This window comes from Sus scrofa, chromosome 6 (genome assembly GCF_054392235.1).
Source record: "Sus scrofa isolate SSC_HxYL_T2T_F1_AM1 chromosome 6, Sscrofa_HxYL_maternal_Yorkshire_Landrace_v2.0, whole genome shotgun sequence".
In the NCBI taxonomy this organism is placed as follows: Eukaryota; Metazoa; Chordata; class Mammalia; order Artiodactyla; family Suidae; genus Sus; species Sus scrofa.
Genome location: NC_139388.1, coordinates 170641761 through 170655764, shown reverse-complemented (window position 1 = coordinate 170655764; position 14004 = coordinate 170641761). Strand labels below are relative to the sequence as shown.

General features: G+C 42.0%; 1 protein-coding gene across 4 annotated transcripts in view; it reads right to left on the bottom strand.

Annotated features, from left to right (window-relative positions):
* The window catches only part of ZSWIM5 (zinc finger SWIM-type containing 5), a 187398-nt gene that overhangs the window by 53521 nt on the left and 119873 nt on the right, over positions 1 to 14004 (bottom strand).

Below are 14004 nucleotides of genomic sequence, written 5' to 3'. Positions count from 1 at the left end.
AAACAATCATTCAACCCAAGTTTATTAAGACTTGAGTATCAGATGGCTAGGCCGAGGAATGCTAACAGAAGAAAGGAGAGGAATATCAAATATTTGTTGGAACTGTGTTGGGTACATTTAATAATTTATCATAACAATCCTATGAAGTTGGTCTTATTTTTTCCTTAAAGGTATGTAAACTGAGGCTCAAAAGTTAAATAATTTGCCTGAGGCCTCTCAGCTAGCAAATGATATATCTAAGATTTGGAAACAGGTCTGACCGATTCCAAAGTTTCTTTTCTTTTTTTTTATATTACCCTACCTCTGAAAGACTCCATGACAAAGTCCTGGACAAAGTCCTCGAAAGTCATAGCACATGATTAAATGACAATAATCGGAGACAACTTCCCCACTGGTACATCATACGTGATATGTTGCACCAAATGGTATGCAGAGAGGGGAACAAAGGTGAGGTGAGGCTAATTTTAGAGACTTTCCTTTTTTTTGGCTTTTTAGGGCTGTGCCCGAGGCATATGAAGGTTCCCAGGCTAGAGGTCCAATGGGAGCTATAGCTGCCAGCCTACACCACAGCCACAGCCATGCCAGATCTGAGCTGCTCTGCAAGCTACACAGCTCATGGCAACGCCAGATCCTTAGCCCACTGAGCAGGGCCAGGGATCGAACCCTCGTCCTCATGGAGAGTAGTCAGGTTCGTTAACCACTGAGCCACAACAGGAACTCCAGAGACTTTCCTTTTTTAAGGCACTTTGCTTTATGAATATAAAAGCAATTTTTAAATATTCTTGTATTTATTAGAGAAATATCTGCAAATGATGAGAGGTGCATATATAAGTTTCAGAGCTACCACTGTGAACTGGCAGAATTTTATTTTTTAAATTATTTATTTATTTTTTTGTTTTATAATGATTTTTATTTTTTCCATTATAGCTGGTTTACAGGGTTCTGTCAATTTTCTACTGTACAGCAAGGTGACCCGTTACACATACATGTATACTAAGAATTTTAAAATGAGAAGGAAAAAATGTTCCAAAGTTTAAGTTTCAGATAATTAAGGTTAATTACAGAATAAGACCTAAATATATAAACATACTCATAAAAACTAGCAAAATTAACACTATTAAAGGCACATTTAGGTCCAATCCTAGGAAAGGTGCACATTACTTGAACAGTTAAGATGAATTTCCAGAGCAAGAAAAGTATCAACATTAACTGGCTAACTTCATAGCCTTCGGATATACAGCTAAAAGTTCCCAGAGGCTTTTTCTCAACGAAGTTGCAGGTTTAAAAATATTTATTGTCATTTGTTTAAAGCAAAGTAAAAAAAGTTACATTCAGATGTAACTACGTGTGGACAGAGACTGCCTTCACCTTAAAATGAAGAGAGAGAGCTGCAGGATTGAGAAGCAGCTCATCAGATTTCTATCCCTAGAGATGGCCTGCAAAATGACACAACAGAGAGCGCACTACACTGGGACGGAAGCAGCCAGAGTAGTTTGGGTCAACTCACTTTGTAACGCTGAGCCTAAGCTTCCTCCTTAATAAAGTGGGGACAATAACACTTGCTCTGCCTGTCTCTTAAAAGTACTTGGTCAAACTGTAACGTGTCCTAAAGATTTACTGTTCATGCTTTCATGCAGTTTTTGTTATTGGGTCTCCATGTCAAGGAAATTGGAGACAACTCCCCAATGGCCGAGTTTTAGAGTGGTTGAAAACCCGGTGCTAAGAAAGTCCATTTTTGTTTCCCCTCAGGCCCTCAGGAGTATTTAGGCAATGATTTAAGTCCTGGTGAGAAGAGACCCTGAAGGACTACTTTAAAATTTCAAATAAGACAATGGTGCTTCTGTGAGAAAAGCATGGGTTCCAAGTCTCTGAATCTAAAAGGTGAGTAGAAACCTTTCTGCTTGCTCAGGGGCAGTCTCTGAACCCAATTCTTTCATTCCCTTCCTACATGAAAACGAGTAAGAATACTGGTTAGAGTTGGGACAGAAACAATGGGTATCTTATTAAGATGTAAGCTCTACAAGGGCAGAGCTTACTCTGTGTATTGCTCATCACTATCAAAAAGTAAAATCAGGGAGTTCCTGTCATGGCTCAGTGGTTAATGAATCCGACTAGGAACCATGAGCTTGCGGGTTCGATCCCTGGCCTTGCTCAGTGGGTTGAGGATCTGGCGTTGCCCGTGAGCTGTGGGGTAGGTCGAAGACACAGTTCGGATCCCATGTTGCTGTGGGCCAGCAGCTGTAGCTCCGATTAGACCCCTAGCCTGGGAATCTCCATATGTCTCGGGTGTGACCCTAGAAAAGACAAAAAAAAAAAAAAGCAAAATCACTCTGTTGCAGTATGAAAAACTGATTGGACCTCAGCAAGCATATTTTTAAGATGAGAGGCTGGTGAAGAAGACCTTCAAGGTTCAATCCAGCACAGACATAATTTCATAGCAACCATCACTGAATCTTCTTATCTCTTCTAGAGCCAGAGTACTCTGAGGATTTAAAGAGTATATAATAATAGCTTCTCTTTTTGAGTGCCTCCTAGGTGTCAGAATCTAAGTGCTTTACATGCATCCACACATTAAATTTCCACAATTTTTATGAATTTGATAGTAGGTGTGACGGTAAGTTTTAGATGCCAGTTTGATTAGGCTACAGAACTCAGTTACCTCAATCAAAACCTAATTGATCGGTGTTGCTATGGAGGGCTTTTGCAGATGTGGTTCACATCGACAACCAGCTGACTTTTACCAAAGGAAATTATCCCTAATAATGTGGGTGGGTCTCATCCAAGCACTTGCCTCACAGGTGAAAGTGAGGTTTCTCTGTGAAAGAAGAATTTCTGCCTCAAGACAGCAGCATCAGATCCTACCCCCAAATTTCCAGCTTGATGGCCTGCCCTACGGAGGTCAGACTTGTCAGCTCCCATAATTGTGTCGGCCAATTCCTCATTTCTCCGAAAAACCCTGACTGATGACTATTATTATTCCCATTTCACATGCGAGGAAACACAAGCACAGAGAGGTTAAGTACCTTGCTCAAGGTCATTCTGCCAGGAAGCAGCCAAGCCAAGACTCAGAATCAAATAGTAGGGGGCAGAAGAGAAAATGAAATAATTACACAGATGAGGAACTGGCTCAGACAAGTTAGGCAATTTGCCCCAACTTTATTGCATGATTATACTCATGATAACAGAAATTAAAATGACCTCAAATTCACATAGTGACACATCTTAGGCTTTAAAAACTAGGAAAAGTAGGAATCCCCCATCGTGGCTCAGCGGTTAATGAACTCAACTAGTATCCATGAGGATGTGGGTTTGATCCCTGGCCTTGCTCAGTGGGTGAAGAATCTGGCATTGCCGTGAGTTTCACGTGGTGCAAGCTGCAGGTGCGGCTTGGATCTCAGGTTGCTGTGGCTGTGGGGAAGGCCAGTGGCTGCAGCTCCGACTGGACCTCTGGCCTGGGAACTTCCATATGCCACAGGTGTGGCCATAAAAAGACAATATAAAGAAATAAAAAGGAGGAAAAGTAAATGTGTAAGGAGTTGCCTTCAAATTAATAGACTTCTGGAACACAGCCCAACTGCTTCTTTGGATTTAAAAAGAAAGTAGCTCCTCATCACTTCAGTTCTGCACACTGACCCTGTGCTCTTTTACCAACATCACATCATTTACAGCCTCACCACAATGGTACGTGTTTAGTGCTACCATCTCCATTCTTGGCAGGTAAAGAAACTGAGGCTGAGAGAAATGATTTAACTTGTCGAATTTTACACAGCCTGTAAGGGGCAGAGTGAGGATTTGAACCTAGGCAGTCTGGCTTTAGAGTCTAAGCACCGAGCAATTTATTTCTACTATAATGCTTCCCAAACTCCAACTTCGTATTGTGGCTTAGGAAAATCAGAGTGATGTTTGGCACTGCTCCTTAAAAAAAAATTTTTTTTTTTTTTTTAATTAGGACATGGCTAAATCATACTAACTCAATTTTCACCCTTTGTTTACATACAGTCAGTTACCATGACACCCAATCACCAAACTGACAGCAAACTGGAATCCTGGCAGGGGCAAACGGCAGAGAACATGCAATACATGGTCTCCCCAGTCAGATTCAATCTAGCAACCAGAACGTTACAGTCCGTGTCTTCTCTTTAGAGACCACAAGAAATTCGAAGAGCCAAAACATCTAAAGATATTAATTTTGATCTTTTAAATATTATCTTAAATCAAGGTTAGTTAAGTCATTCAACCAATAACTATTAAAGATCTGCTATGTTCGGTCGCAAGGATACATCTGTGAAAAGACCAAATGATCCCCAGCTTTATGGTGTTTATATTTAGCTGGGGAGACAGATATTCAACAACTAAGTCCACAGGTAATTATTTAATTCTAATTGTGAAGAAGTACAGAATGCTAGGATCGTGTATAACATGGAAGCACTGACCTGGTTTAGGGACAGGAGTGGTGAGGGATGGGATACTTGAGGAAATAACATTTTGAGCAGAATTTTATAGAATAAATTAGAATTAACCAGGTGAAAGGATGGGGAATGGCAGAAGAGTGGTAAAGAAAACTCCAGGTAGAAAAAAAAAAAGCAGGAGTTCCAGTTGTGGCTTGGTGGGTTAAGAACCTGACTCGTATCCATGAGGATGCAGGTTTGATTCCTGGCCTCACTCAGTGGTTTATGCATCTGGTGTTGTTGTGGCGTAGGTCACAGATGTGGCTCAGATCTGGCATTGCTGTGGCTGTGGTATAGTTTGGCAGCTGCAGCTCCGATTTGACCCCTAGCCTGAGAACTTCCATATGCTACAAGTGCAGCCCTAAAACATCAACAACAACAAAACCCCAAATGTCCATCGACAGATGATTGGATTAGGAAGATGTAGTATATATACACAATGGAATACTACTCAGCCATAAAAAAGAACAAAATAATGCCATTTGCAGCAACATGGATGGAACTAGAGACTCTCATGCTGAGTGAAGCAAGTCAGAAAGAGAAAGACGACGACCATAAGATATCACTTATATCTGGAATCTAATATATTGTACAAATGAACCTTCCACAGCAAAGAAAATCATGGACTTGGAGGACAGACTTGTGGTTTTGCCTAGGGGGAGGGAGTGGGATGGATTGGGAGCTGGGGTTAATAGATGCAAACTATTGCATTTGGAATGGATTAGCAATGAGATCCTGCTGTGTAGCACTGGGAACTATATCTAGTCACTTATGATGGAGCATGATAATGGGAGAAAAAAGAATCTATATATGTATGTGTAACTGGGTCACGATGCTATACAGCAAAAAAAAAAAAAATTGTATTGGGGAAATAACAATAAAAAAATTAAAAAAAAGCACATATGCAGAAGTGCTAAGGCCAGGAGGAACATGGAATGTTCACAGAATGTAAAGAGGACTAGCAGCTGCGAGAGGGTAAAGCAGTGTGCAGTGAGGCTGGAGAAGCAGGTGGGGCCAGGGCTTCGGGGAGGCATCCTAGCTCCTCCCTCTGCTCCATATCCACGAGGGTCACAAAATGATGTGGATTCTGTCTCCTAAGTATCTTTCCATTCGAGCCCCTTCCCTTTCACTGGCCTAACACCGCCTCAGCCCAAGACCATAATAATCTCCGGCCTGGATTAACTGATCCTCCTGCCTCCAAGTCTTATTCCCTCTACCTATCTTCTGTAACATGAACAGACCTATTCATTTTATAGTCCTGGTAGCTAACACAGAATCTGGCATAGAAAAAACATTTATGGGAGTTCCCATTGTGGTGCAGCGGAAACAAGCCTGACTAGGAACCATGAGGATGTAGCTTCCATCCCTGGCCTCGCTCAGTGGTTAAGGATTCGGCATTGCCGTGAGCTTTGGTGTAGGTCACAGACGTGGCTTGGATCTGGTGTTGCTGTGGCTGTGATGCAGGCTGGCAGCTGCAGCTGCAGCTCCGATTCGACCCCTAGCCTGGGAACTTCCATATGCCGCAGGTACGACCGTAAAAAGCAAAAAAAAAAAAAAAAAAAAAAAAAAAAACTATGACAATGTTTGTTGACCTGAAATGCTTTAACTCTTTCAAACGGTTCCTCACTGATTACAGGGTACAGTTCTAACCTACGACGTGGCCTCTTTTTATCGCTTCAGACTTGCTTCTCACCATTTCTCAACACACTCAACACAATAAATTACTTGCAGACTTGACTATGCAGGGTTGTCTTAGTCTCTACGTCCCTGTACCAAGTGTGATCTTCTCGCCTCCGTATCCGTAATTCTCAACTCAAGTGATACCTACTCTGGGGAATCTTCTCTGATCTCCGTGGAGAATTAAATACTTCTTTTTGAGCTTTTATTTTATCAGTCATATCTCTCTTACAGCACTTGATATTAGTGTAATTAATAGCTTTTATATTTGCCTTTTCCTTTTAGATTTAAACTCCTTGAAAGAAGGGTTACGTTGTCTTCATCTCTGTATGTTCATATCAGGTACACTATAAGGGTTTAAAAAGCATTTACTTACGGATGAACGAATAAATGAACACTGAGCCAAAGCTTTAATTTATATATCCACATTCATGATTTACAGAGAATTAACTAATCAGGTTTATAAAATCCCTGATTTTATAATTAAAATAAAATCAGCCTAATTAAACAATTCTAGAGTTTCTGTTTGACCTAGTGGTTAAGGATTCAGTATTGTCACTGCTGTGGTTCAAGTTTGATCCCTGGCTAGGGAACTTATGCATGCCACAAGCATGGCCAAAATTAATAATAATAATAGTTTTTTGTCTTTTTAGGGCCGCACCTGCGGCACATGGCAGTTCCCAGGCTAGGGGTCGATTCGGAGTTGCAGCTGCTAGCCTACACTACAGCCACAGCAAGTCCAGATGAGCCACGTCTGCAACGTACACCACAGCTCACAGCAACCCTGGATCCTTAACCCACTGAGTGAGGCCAGGAATCCAAACTGTGTCCTCATGGATGCTAGTCAGATTTGTCTCCTCTAAACCACGATGGGAACTCCTAATAATAATAATTAAACAATTCTACTGGGATAGTGAGCAAAGTAATAATTTGTACACAAGCTAATAATAGCAAAGCATCAAGATTATTTTCTATAATTCATATTTATGCCTCAAATGGATAGCTATTCTTCTTCTAATTTTCAATGCATTTTTTTAAAAGGTAAAATATGAGCAGTTTTTTAGCTAACAATTACTGGATATTTACTATGTGCCAGAGAGTGTTCTAAGTAATTCCCATGTACTAACGAATTAAATCTTCACAATAGCACACAAGCTGGGTTTGTTTATTATCACCTCCCCGCCCCGTTTTTTTCTTTTTTCAGTTGCACTCATGGCATAAGGAAGTTCCTGGGCCAGGGATCGAATCCGAGCCACAGCTACAGCAATACCTGATCATTCACCCACTGTGCCAAAGCAGGAACTCCTATTATTGCCGTTATTGCCCTTTTTAAGATGAGGAAACTGAGGCTCAGAGAGGTAAAGGAGCTTGTCTAAGATCACACAGCTTGTAAAAGGCAGAGTTGGGATTTTAACCAGGTGGACTGGCTCCAGAACCTGTACTCTTAACTCCTACAACAGACTGAATACAACTATACAGTATATAAATTATGTGTACACATTTTTTTTTTTTTTGCTATTTCTTGGGCCGCTCCCGCGGCATATGGAGGTTCCCAGGATAGGGGTTGAATCGGAGCTGCAGCCACCGGCCTATGCCAGAGCCACAGCAACGCTGGATCCAAGCCGCGTCTGCAACCTACACCACAGCTCACGGCAACGCCGGATCGTTAACCCACTGAGCAAGGGCAGGGACCGAACCCGCAACCTCATGGTTCCTAGTTGGATTCGTTAACCACTGCGCCACGCTGGGAACTTCTGTACACAATTTTATAAAAGTAATCAGCAAGCACAGTTCTACAAAGATGCACTAGTGACAGGTCAGTAAACTCTGACTTTGCTTTGGCTTCCTGGGCGATTGTTCAAGGCAGCTGAAACTGACAAGTGCCCTGTGATGCTGGCGGGTGGAATGAAGATGGGCTCATGAACTCATCTGTACTAGACAACATCTCAGGACAGTGTGCGAATCATCTGAAAGTTCGACGGGAAAGCACTTCTAAGTACAGCCCTCTGACACCATTCAAAGTCTTTTGTGTTGCTGAGTGCAAGACAGCCTTTAGGAAAGCTTAGGCAATTAAAACCACTTTGCTCGTTGCTCTTTTGATTCTCCAGACCCTTGAGCAGGTGCTAATGCATGAAAATGAATGTAGCTTCCGCCAATGGCAGGGAAAAGGAGAGCTGTGGTTTACAAAGAGAATAATTTTTCTTATAGTCAGTTTCAGTGTATACACACACAGATATATAAACTAGGTAACTCCTTTGAATGAGAGCGTTCCCCTTGAGTAAATTTGGTTTTGATGAAACTCTATAGTATAAATTAGACCTTTAATTCCTGTCTCCTGGAAGGCCACGGCAGTGTACCAGCAGCCACTCTGTTTCCTTTCTGTCACCTAGCAAAACGTTAGCCACACAAAGCCTTAAAACAGTGAAAGTGATAGCCTCAAAATAACCAATTTCCCCTCCAGAAAGCCTTATTCAAAAGCTGGATAACCGCGGCCTAAACGAGAGCACTGGAGTGGGTGTGTGACTCATACCATTCCATACAGAGTTGGGGAATCAGGGTGCTTCAATTCTACTTCCAATACCCCTCAACGCCTCCTTGCCTCCGTTTCTTGATGATGCTAACAGACATAATGATACTTACATGCCTACCGGACTCATGTGAGAGGAATGCGGAAAGAGCACGTATCCCAGAGACATCGTCAACAGCAATCCCAACTGGCCAGAGCCAGCGCCTATATAAGCTCACGGGAAGCAGATGGCGCTCACACACTGGGTGAGGGTGCGAGAGGTTGCACAGTGAGGAGCAGGATTGTTATTCGAGAACACAAATGATGCGGCCCCATTACCGTGAGAGCTATTTGGCTTGTTTGTATTAGAGAGGTCACCCTAAGCTTCTCAGAGCAGCTGAGTAAGCTGGAGGGCCCTTCTTGCGGCCATCTGCTCCCATCCCAGACTCCTCTGGCAAATCAAGAGGTTTTCCTTGTATTAACCTCTGAAGAGCAGCCACAGGCCCGTCTCAGCACCAAGCTTCAGCAGCTATGGTCTCCGCTCCCCATCTGTGCCAGCAACGCGGTTAAAGAACAATGAGGTTTCCCAAGCCCAGGCATTCACTTAGAGATACCCTTGCATTACCCAGTTTTCCAGGGCTCTTTTACTTGGGTCTCCCTTAAGGGGATTAGGTGTATATTCTAAAGGACTGAGTTACTTTTCCCGTTACTTTAGAAAGAGTTTATGTAGAAAAAAGTAAAATGGAAAGGATTTGTTGGAAAAATTCATTAAAAAGTCAAATATGCATAAAACAACCACTTTGAAAATGATAAATTCATCCCCCCCTCCCCTGCTCCTGCCACTCTGTGGATCAGAACAAGTTGTCTTGTGTACTGATGGATAACCGATCTATTAAGAACTGCAGATCAGATGACAGCTCCTCAGTTCACAAATGTGAACACAGATTGGGGAAAAATACCTCGCTCCTTAAGCAGTTCTTTGCACAAGCAAAGTGTACACATATAAGGTACACATGCTGCCAAAAAGGATGTTACAGGGTAATAACTACCACTTGGGTTACGGATTTGAACAGAGAAAAGGGCAAGATATAATTGTAAAATGATTTCAGATATTACCCTGCTCCCTTTAGCAGTCTTCATCAATGGGAAACAACAAAACCTAAACAATAAACTCCTTTTCAAAAGGAAGAGAGGAGCTGCCTTGTGGTGCAGTGGGTTAAGGATCCAGCATTGTCACTGCAATGGCTTTGGGTCACTGTCATGGCATGGGTTTGATTCCTGGCCTGGGAACTTCCACATGCTACAGGTGTGGGAAAAAAAAATTAAAAAAAAGAAGGATACGCATAGCTGTTTTTGATCAACCAAAACACTGAGGGATCAAATGCTTATTTTTGAGAGCCTTCAAAATAATATTCAGATTTATTATTATTATTTTTTTGTCTTTTGTCGTTTTTTTTGTTGTTGTTTGTTGTTGTTGCTATTTCTTGGGCCGCTCCCGCGGCATATGGAGGTTCCCAGGCTAGGGGATGAATCGGAGCTGTAGCCATCGGCCTACGCCAGAGCCACAGCAACATGGGATCCGAGCCGCGTCTGCAACCTACACCACAGCTCACGGCAACGCCGGATCGTTAACCCACTGAGCAAGGGTAGGGACTGAACCCGCAACCTCATGGTTCCTAGTCGGATTCGTTAACCACTGCGCCACGACGGGAACTCCAAAATAATATTCAGATTTATATTAAAGCATTAAAAATTACCCAAGTACCCTTCTCCAAGAGTAAAAACTGGCTACTTCTCAAGATGGTATGCACGGAATCAAATCATCAGCATATACTGAAATTATACTAAATGAGTTAATATATAGCCCTTAGAATAGTGTCTGGCATATCATAAGTACTCAAAAATGCTATTATTATGCTAGTATTCTGACTATAACTGCAGTTAACTTCTTTGTTCCAATATCTAAAGAGCCACTCATTTTGAGCAGCGCCTTGACCTCAGAAGATTTAAAGAAAAATGCCTATGCATAGATATCATATGAGTTGCAATCAAATTCACATAGCAATCAAAAGACTAAGTTTTAGGCAACCTTAATCCTCTGACACTCTTTATTGAAAGGATTCAAAGGCCGTAGGAACACCATTCCTAACGTTTACAGCATGTTGGTCAAGGCCTCACGTTACCCTTTAGCTTTATTCTTTTGTTCTATCCTGCAACTTGACCTGTGTGGGGCAGCAAGAATGTCAAAACAAATTCAATTAGCACAATGCTTTTCATTTTGTTTAGAAACTGGAGCAACCCATTTTTCCACGTTCTACAGTAACCTGATTCTATGCAAACACCCATTGAAGAGAAGATATTCTCATCAGGTCTCCACTCGGGGTTCTAAATGCATTCACATCATCCACTGGATCCAAAGAGCAGCTCTTCACTGGAAAAATCTCCAGTGTCAGCAACTCTTCTGAACCAAAATTACATTCTTGCTGTACAATCCCATCAACCAGCTAGTATTTCCTTGTGCCCCCTGCTCTTATGTGGCTTTTAACTCCTTTGCTGCTCCAACCCCAAAGGCAGGGAACAAAACTGCTAAACAGAATATTCGTCTCCTCATGCATATTCTTTAGAAAAATTCCCTGAACCACCTTTGAAATATCTAAGATGTGAACTGTGCATTATCGGTTCCCAGGCTCTGTGTGATGTAATTTATTTTTCTCATCTATAAACTGAGTTTAGATTTGTATATAAACAGTCATGATCTCAACTAAAGTTCAATTTACTCTGACCCTAGTCTCAGAATTACAGCACACGTGTACTCAGAAGGTAGTGACATCAAGGAAAAGAAAAGTTTCCTTCTGCTAAGTCAGAAAATTTGCTTACTAAGGAGCCTATAGGAGAAAGAGACAAAGCTAGATGAGTTTTCTCTAATACCCCAGGTCTAGATTCAGGAGTTCCTCTGTAGTTCATGTAGGCACCCCGAGGTCAAGAATATGGTGAAGAAGCCTGTAGAATATTTTGTAGGCATGAAGGTGTAGCGTCCTGGAAGGCGAATGGAAATGCTCTTACCTGAGATAAGGTAAAAACAAAAGATAAAAATCTAGAAAGTCCAGGAAGACCAAAAGCCAAAGAAGTTTCTTTGGCTCAAAGGTCCAGGACTACATAGTGGAATCCCAGTCTGGACCAAAACATTATACCAGGTGAAATATTTGATTTTTTTTTCTCATGCAAAATTGAAGGGAAAAGGAAAAATGATCAGGCTATTATCTAGGGAAATAGTGCTGAAAATTAATGATCACTTGAGATAATGAATGCTGAAAGGGATAAACCTTAGATCAGCAGGTTTATTACCTTATTTTTGATGGTGGCCACAGTAAGCTATTTTTATTTTTTGTACTCTGATGAAGAGAAAAAAATTTGATTTTTAACCTCAGGATGAATATAATATTCCAACAGCAATTCTAAGTGACAGAATAATTGATTCATTCATCAAACTATTTAAGTGCTTGAAATGTGCTAGGTACCAGGCTGGGTACCAAGGATACCAAGATAAGAAGGAACAGTGTCTAGTGGGAGAACAGGCAAGTAAATATTTATAATTGGGAAGGTAAATGTTATAACAAGGGTCAGCAAGTGGTACTATAAGAAAACAGAGCAGGAACAACGAGTCCAGGCTGAGGAGCTGGGGTCCAGGAGAGACCTGCAGGCAGTAGTGACACAAAGGTGAGGTGGTGGACAGGTAGCGGAGAGCTCCATTATCTGGCACGCAACAGGAGACGTGCTACAGAGAGAATCAGAAGCACAGGGGTGAAATAACCAATCTAGACTGAGGGGTGGGGGGCATAAAAGAGCTTCCAGAAGTGGGGCAAGGAGGCAGAATGTCACATGCAGAAGCAAACCAGCAATGTGAGGAAGCCTGGCAGTACGAAGTACAGTATAATTTGAGATGCAGTATAGTATAGTGATTGTATTAGTGTCCTACTGCTGCCATAACAAAATACCACAAAATGAGTGGCTTAAAACAACACAAATTTACTGTCCCGTCGTTCTGGAAGTCAGAAGTCCAAAAATAGGTCTTACTGGGTTAAAAATCAACATGTCTGTAAGGCTGTCTCTTCTGGAGTCTCTAGAGGAAAAAAAAATCCATTTTCCTGCCTTTTCCAGCTTTTCCTTGGCTGGTGACCCCATCCCTCCATCTTCGTTATCAGTCATGGCTACGCCTCCACTAAAGCAGTCTGACACTGCATCACCTGCCTCTGCCTCCATCTCCCCATCTTAAGGTCAACTGATTAGTAGTAAATTTAATCCCCACTGTGATCTTTTTTTTTTTTTTTTTTTTTTTTTTTTGTCTTTTTGCTATTTCTTGGGCCGCTCCCTCGGCATATGGAGGTTCCCAGGCTAGGGGTCGAATTGGAGCTGTAGCCCCTGGCCTACGCCAGTGCCACAGCAACGCAGGATCCGAGCCGCGTCTGCAACCTACACCACAACTCAAGGCAACGCCGGATTGTTAACCCACTGAGCAAGAGCAGGGACTGAACCCGCAACCTCATGGTTCCTAGTCGGATTCGTTAACCACTGTGCCATGACGGGAACTCCTAATCCCCACTTAATTCATCCTTGCCATATAACATAACATACGGACAGGTTCTGGTGACAGGGGTGTGGACATCTTTGGAAAGCTATTATTCTGCCTAACACAAGGGTTAAAAGAGTACGTGCTATAAGTTGTACTGCCCGGGTTCATGTTCTAGCATCTGTATTAATAGTTGTATGACCTTGAACCTAACTTCTCTGTACCTCAGCTTCCTTATTTATAAAAAGCGATAATAATATTCACTACCTTATTTTGTTGTAGTAAGGAATAAACGGGTTAATGTGTGTGGGTAAAGGGTTAACAAAACTCTTCCCTTTCTTCACGAGACATTGACTTTTGATTATCTTTTTAACGATGTTCCCCTGAAAACTTAATAAAGGCAGAAGTTCAACTATGTTCTTAAGCAACACGATGGTTTACAATGACACCTGACTGGTTAAAACTGGAAGAATTATAAATACCTATTGTGTGCCAAATCTATAGGCTCCCTTGAGTGGTGACCCATAACTTGGAAAAACCTTATGGGGACCCTAAATATCATGCCTATGGTACTGCTGTAAGAGATGCTGACTCCTGTGGGACATGAGCGTTTTAGGTCAGGGCAACTCCCAGACCCGTCTTATGTGGATCTCATTTCTTTCTCCTCGAGCATCACCTAGAGCAATGGGGAAAAGAGCTGCTCCTGGACAGCTGTGTGGACAGCTCTCACTGAAGAATGCCCGATGCTGTCTTGCTAGCAAGCTTTGGATCCTATCCTATACACCTTGTTTTATTTTTTAAAAAAA